Source organism: Puma concolor, chromosome D2 (assembly GCF_028749965.1).
Source record: "Puma concolor isolate L17-30 chromosome D2, mPumCon1.1.hap2, whole genome shotgun sequence".
Taxonomy (NCBI): domain Eukaryota; kingdom Metazoa; phylum Chordata; class Mammalia; order Carnivora; family Felidae; genus Puma; species Puma concolor.
The window spans coordinates 63,251,244-63,258,902 of NC_141677.1; the positions used below are offsets into that span (position 1 = coordinate 63,251,244).

Consider the following 7,659-nt stretch of genomic DNA (forward strand, 5'->3'; position numbering starts at 1 on the left):
CACTAACAGTGTTTATATTTGTGCAGCTCCATTTACCTGAACACACTTGAGAACCTTGCATTTCAGAAGTCAGCTAACAGCATTCGTCAGAGGACAGACTAGACATCAGAATGGGGAAGCCTGTTTGCATCTCAGAGACCTTCTCAGCCACACCTGAACTCAAAGATCATGATGTATCACCAGGTAGGAATGTTTTCATTAAAGGACAAGTCCATATATTTGCTATTTTAAAATAATATTTAGATCTGGTGGATGGTAATCTCTAAACAACAACAAAGATGGGGGATAGAGGAAGAAAAAATAATTTAGGATACTTTGAGAGCTCCTGTGACCTCCATGCACAAGAGTGTGATATAGGAGAAAATCTGAACTAATGAATGAAGAGCTCACTTCTTGCTTCACAGTAACTCAAACTCAGGTAACACTGCTTTGTTGTATATAGCTGTTAAAGGCACTGTTTTATTGAATAAGCAATCACCATCATGTTTGTAGCATACAAATAGATGTTAAAATGTTTAACAATGGGTCTTTGTGTATACACACACACACACACACACACACACACACACACACACACACACTGGAATATAACTTAGCCATGAAAAAGAATGAAATCTTGCCATTTGCAACAATGTGGATGAACCTAGAGGGTATTATGCTAAGTGAAGTCAGGAGGAGAAAGACAAAAACTATATGATTTCGCTCATATGTGGAATTTAAGAAACAAAACAGATGAACATGGTTGGTGGGGAGAAGCAAACCATAAAAGAGACTCTTAACTATAGTGAACAAACTGAGGGTTGCTGGAGGGAAGGTGGGGGGCAGTTGGGTCAAATGGGTGATGGGTATTAAGGAGGGCACTTGTGATGAGCACTGGATATTGTATGTAGTGATGAATCACTATATCCTACTCCTGAAACTAATATTATGCTGTATGTTAACCAACATATTATGTTGTATGCTGTAATTTAAATAAAAACTTGAAACAATAAAAAAGGGAGGAAAAAAAACAATGGTTTTATTTTTTATATAACCTGGTTTAAATGTTGGTAAGCTCATCTTGCCTCATGACAACTTTGAGCTGCCTCTGATGTTATTCTTGACTTTGGATTTCATTAGTTCTATTTATGAATTGTGTTAATATGACATGTTGGTCTTTTTGAACATATCCAAATATATCTGCTTTCTCTTATTCTAATATATAACCAATGCTCCCAGTATGTTGTTCTTTTCAATGACTAAAATGTGGGTTTATCTCTAATCCAGTGCTCATGATTACACATCCAACAAAGTTCACTCTATGACCAAAGTACAGTCATTAGATTTTCTCCGTTAGTCCTGAGTACTTATAAGAAACCACTACTACGTGCTTCTTTGTAAACTAAGGCAGGTGAGAACAGTTATCTACCTTTCCTGTCATGATGTTAGTCATTTCTGAGGTGCTTCCCTGAGGAATGGGGGGAGGAGTGGAGGAAAAATCTGCTGTCCAGACCGTCTTCAGGCTGAATATGGTCGATATTCACATATTGAGGTATACCAAGCCTTTGAGATGACTGTGCCAGGAGTAAGAACTTGCACATCCTGTCTTGAGTCTTGTGATGATTCACAGTGTGACTCAGAGATCTTCAGTGTGGGAGCTGAAGGTGGTTGGCCCAAGGCAAGTCCTCCCTAAACATTATAATAGAATATTTCACTGGAATATTGACATATCTTCTAACTGCCAAAGACAAATGCAAGGTAGGCTATCTCTGAAATTTCAGGCCTAGGAAGCAACTTCTTTTGCCCAGTTCTTGGCCATAAATCCTTAACTTGATGTTACTTAACTTAAACCCGTGGCTAATGACATAAAAAGAAACTTACATCCTCCGTGGGAAATAGCTGTAGTTATAAAGAAGGCAGAAATCAATCAGCAATGGGAAAGAATAATCATTATAGAAACTGTATCAAGCTAATTAAACTAAATACCAATGTAAACTAAATTCTACTGTATTGGTGGATACATGTCTTGATATATTCGTCCAAACCCATATAATGCACATCACAAAGAATGAGCCCTAATGTAAAGTATGGATTTTAGTTAATGATAATGTATCAATATTGGCTCACAATTATAACAAAGATATCACACTAATGATGTAAGATGCTAATAATAGAAAAACTGTGGTTGGTCAGGAGAGAAGGTGAGGACATGTATGGGAACTCCATACTTTCTGTAAACTGAAAAGTGTTCCAAAAAATAAAGTATTAGTAAATAATTTTTTAATTCAATAAGTATGTATAATGTAGCTTCTACATAGAAATGCCTGTTGCTACCTTAAAACTTCTGAATTCAAGAAAGAAGTAAATCTTGGAACATGAAGGGAAAGCAATTGATTCATGGGCTGCTTGTCTTTTGTTTTCATGGCTTTAAAAAAATAACACGCATACAGAAAGGTACACAAATTATAAATATAGAAGCTTAATGAACAATCACAAAGTGAATATACACCATCTAGGGCAACAAATAGAACATTCATTGCCAGCCTTCAGCAAGTCTACTTTTCAGGAACTTGTAGTACCACAAATTAATTTTGTCTGTTTTTGAAATTAAAATGGAATTATTTGATATGTATCTTTTGTGTATAACTTCTTTTGCTCAACACTATGTTTATGAGATCCATCCACATTGTCATGTGTAATTCATTTTTATTGCTGTGCAGCTTTCTGTTGTATGAATATATTACATGTTATTTATACAATGACATTTAAAATGCTTCAGACTTTGACTATCCTGAAAAATGCTGCTACAGATATTCTTATACATGCTTTTGGTGAACATGTGCACAAAATTCCTGCCGGATCTATACCTAGGAATGTGTTTACTGGGTGACAGGGTATGTTCACTTTTAACTTTAGTACCTAATTCCAGATATTCCCCAGGAGTTTACACTCCCACTAGCAGTGTGTAAGAGCTTCAGTTGTTCTAGATCCACACAAACACTTGCTATTGTCAGGCTTTTTCAGTTTTGCTATTTTGGTGGGTCTACAGTAGTATCTTATTGTGGCTTTATTTTTAATTTCCCTGATTACTAATGAGGTTTCCTACCTTTTTGTGTATTTATTGGCCATTTGGATATACCCTTTGGTGAAGAGCCTGTTCAAGTTTCATGGCCGTTTTTATTTAATTATTTTATTTATTTTTTGGGAGAGAGAGGGAGCACACGTGTGCACATCATGCATGCACGTATGCACATGTGTGCACAAGTTGGGGGAGAGACAGAGGAAGAGAGAGAGGGAGAGAATCTTAAGCAGGTTGCACACTCAGGACAGAGTCAGACATGGGGGTTTGATCCCACAGCTTTGAGCTGAAATCAAGTCAGATGCTTAACTGACTGAGCCACCCAGGTAGGTGTTTCTAAATGGGGATTGTTTGTCTTTTTCTTATTAATTTCCTTGATATTATCAGTTATATATTTTGGAAATAACTTCTCCCAATCTGTGGCATCTGTTTCAGTCTTAAATTTTTTTTTATAAACTGAACACTTAATTTTTTCCTTAATGATCAGTGTGTTTTATCTCTTATCTAAGAAACCTTTCTATTTCCCAAGGTCATAAAGATATCCTCTCTTGTAAGTCTCCTAAATTGTTATTTTTGAACCTTTAACATTTGGAACTGATTTTTGTGAATGGTATGAGTTAGGGGTCAAATTTAGTTTTTTCCCACATGGCTATCCAGTTGACCTAGTACTCTTTACTTAAAAAGATCATTCTTTCTACCATTTCTCTTTAGTGCTGTCTTTATCATAGATCAAGTCTCTTCTACATCCATATTTTTTTGGACTCTATTTCCCTGTTATTCATCTCTCCTTGCTCCAATTCGACACTGCCTATAAATCAAGATATCTAGGAGAACAAATCATTCTTCTTTTTCTTTTTTCAATGCTTCTTGGCTGTTCTTGGGCCTTTACATTTTCATTTCAATTTCAGAATCAGCCTGCCAAACACACACATATATACAAACATTTTTAAATGTTCATACAAACTAGAATTTTTAAAAACTGAAATTGCACAAAATCCATATACCAATTTGAGGGAAATCAACATCTTTAAAATGTAGTCTTCCAATTCAGGAGCCTTTTCTATGCCTCCATTTATTTAGGTCTATGATTTCTTACAATAATGTGGTATAGTTGTATGTATTTTATAGGTTATGTGCTTTATAAACATACAGTTGATATGTTTTAATGTTTACAGTTTATATGCTTATATGTTTTATAAACAGAGTTTATATGTCCCTTAATTTTATACTCTATACATTTCATAGTTTTTTGTGTAGAGGTTTTTTTTTTTTTTTAATGTTTATTTACTTTTGAGAGAGAGACAGAGCATGAGTGGGGGAGGAGCAGAGCGAGAGGGAGACACAGAATACAAAGCAGGGTCCAGGCTGAGCTGTCAGCACAGAGCCTGACGCGGGGCTTAACCCCATGAACCGTGCGATCATGACCTGAGCCGAAGTCAGACAGTTAACTGACTGAGCCACCCAGGCGCCCCTTTGTGTAGAGGTTTTATGTCTTTCATACGTATTAATGTTTTTGATGCTATTAGAAAAAGTTTTTTTTTAATTTCATTTTCTATTAAAAGTTTAATAGATTTTTTTACTACTTTGACTTTAAGTGTAGTATTTCATCTCACTATATTCTCATATTATTTAGAATAATTTATTTGTAGATTCTTTTGGGTTTTCTGTATAGTTAATCATATCATCTGAAAATAGTGAGTTTTGTTTTCTCCTTTCCAGTCCTATATTTTTTTTGCCTTATACTTTGTAATAAGAATTACATTATCATTCAGTACGATGAATATAAGTGATAAGAGTGAGCATCCTTGCTATTCTCAATTTTAAAGGAAAAGTTTTCAACCTTTCACCATTATATTTATCACAGTTTTTAAATTAAATACTTTATTAAATAAGTTGTTAAACATTTGCTTTTATTTAGCCTGAATTAATGTTGAACTTTATCAAATGCTTTTTATTAACCATCTACTTTGTGTGTGTGTGTGTGTGTGTGTGTATGTGTGTGTGTGAGAGAGAGAGAGAGAGAGAGAGAGAGAGAGAGAGAGAGAGAGAGACAGCGTGCGTGAGCAGGGGAGGGGCAGAAAGAAAGGTAGAGACAGGGTCTTAAACAGGCTCCACACCCAGTGCACAGGGTTTGATCCCACAACTGTGAGATCATGGCCTGAGCCAAAATCAAGAGTTGGAAGCTTAACCAACTGAGCCACCCAGGCACTCCAACCCTCTATTTAGATGGACATATAATTTTTTGGGAGGGCCAATATGGTGAACTGTGTTGATTATCAAGTGCTAAAACAGCACTGTACTCCTGTAGTAAACCCATTTTGGTTGTTCTTCTTATACCCTTCCTCATTTGATTTCTTTGTATAGGAATAAAAAAATAGTAAGATTCTAATTCCTTAAACTCAAAGTTGATAGAGTATATTGTTATTTTGTGGACTGAAGGCTATGTTTGTGGCATATTTAGCAATATCACGGCTCAGATACCTACAATAAGAGTTTTCCAGGAAATTCTTCCAAGAGGGTTCTAAAATTACTGAGAAATTTAGTTGGCTAAAGGCCAACCATTAAACTTTTCCTATATATCCAACTGTGGTCTGGATACAGAAGCCTTAGGAAGAGAGATCACTATTCCCAATTTTTATTAGGGTTTTTAGATTCACTTCACAGCAATAAAGTCGGCACTTGAGATAAGCAATTAATAAAAATATAAATAATGAAAATTTTTATGGTGATGGTCCTTAAATGTGAAGCATTACTTGCAAAAGTGAAATTGACTCAAACATAAGTGTTCATCCAGGCCTTCAGCAGTTTGAAGTATCCAGAGAAGCATAGACTTGGGTCTCAGAGTTCTTGCCATGTTCTTTACTCCATTCTACTCAGGTCTAGATAATGAAATTTCCAAACTCTTTTCTTCCATGCCTCTGAATTAACATGGAAGACTTAACAGAGTAAACATAAAGTAACACTGAGCCACACCATATGATGAGGACTGCCCAAAACTACATAGCAGATTGGGATCCTCAAGTCCTCAGACTGGTCATGCCAGTCAACACGCAGAAATGTGCTAGACTTACCTACTTATCAAAAACAAACAATCGATAAGTTACTCTGAGCCTCAGGATTTCTGACAGGAAGATGAGTCAAGATGTAGTCATTCGTGTTTCCCAAAGTTTGAGCAGCTACCTTGTTCAATCATTAGCTCTGAACAGCATGGTTCTCTCTTCTTGGGGATGACTAGCATACAGCATGGGATAAAGCAGGACATGTTTCCTCTGTTTCCCATTTCTTCTTACTCACTCTTTAGGGCATCTTCGTATAGAGTAACTCTAGGAGATACAGAAGTACTGATCCATTCATAGCATGTGCCACAAGTAACAGAAATATGCAGCAACCAAGATTTCAGCTTTTTAAAAATTCTGTATTTGTAAGGCAGTGTTCCTCTAATATAAGACGGGGTTAGGAGATGAACAGTGAGGTTCTCCAAGGATATTTCAGTAAAGTCTTAAGGGTGCCTTAAAACCCAGGACACTAACGCTTCAGACAATGGGATGCTGGTAATAGCAGACCACGTGCTTCTGTAAGTGGTCAAGCATGTAGATGACATGGTGCTTTTTGTGGAACAGAATGAAATAAAGCCATATTTCACTTTGTCATACGAACTAAGAGCTATAATACTAACAAACGACCAAAGTCTTCCCCCCACCCCGCAAAAAAACCCAAAAAAACCTTTTATAAAACAAGTAGTTGGTGAATGTTGAATAAACTTAAATCAGTTTACTGATGTTTCTTCTGAATATTCATTTGCTACCTATTCATTTGTTATCTGTTATCCATTAGCAGACACAAAAGTTTTAAGAAGTGTATACAGAAAAAAATTATAATTGGAAACGTCCTATTTCTTATTTTTTTCTGCAAATTTAGAAAAGATCACCCTAATTTTGATCTTACCTGTAAAACACCTTGAACCAGCTCATAGGACACCACTGTTTTACTGGAGAACAATCTGAGAAAACTTGTCTAAATGAGAGATGAGAAAAGTTCTATGATCAAGCAGCAATCTTGTACCTCCCTGCCACTTTTCTCCATCCTCAGCTTTAAGGTAATCACTACCAGCGCCACCACCTTCACCACCATTATGTAGAGAGTTACTATCTGGCAAGTTCCATATTAAACTTTACCTGTATCATCATATTTAATAGAGTAGATATTATTACCCCATTCGATATATAAAGAAACACTTTTGGTGAGATTATCATTGCTATCAGTTTATAAGGGCAGAGTTGAGATTTAAATCCAGGTATATCTGACTCCAATGTCTCCTCTTCCTCCTCCTCCCTCTCCTTCCTCTCCCTCCTCTTCCTCTTCTTCTTCCTCTTCTTTTTTTTTTTTTTTTTTTTTGTGTGTGTGTGTGAGAAAGAGAGGGCACAAGTGAGTGAGGGGCAGAGAGAGAAAGAGAGAGAGAAGTGGGGCTTACCTCACAGGGGGCTCGCACTCACTGGAAGTGGGGCTTGAGCACACCCAAAGCAGGGCTGTAACTCACAAACTGGGAGATGTGACTTGAACCAAAATTGGATGCTTAACTGAGTAAGCCACTAAGCGCCCCC

The 7,659-nt window shown here is 36.4% G+C and overlaps 1 long non-coding RNA gene across 1 annotated transcript; it reads right to left on the reverse strand.

The window, feature by feature from the left end:
- Window positions 1–571: 571 nt before the first annotated feature.
- LOC147576141 (uncharacterized) lies at window positions 572–7,357 on the reverse strand. The gene is made up of 3 exons (XR_015241805.1): window positions 7,004–7,357; window positions 6,130–6,381; window positions 572–1,668 (listed from the first exon to the last, which is right to left on the reverse strand). It is a non-coding gene; the product is annotated as an uncharacterized LOC147576141 (long non-coding RNA).
- Between the last annotated feature and the right edge of the window lie 302 nt (window positions 7,358–7,659).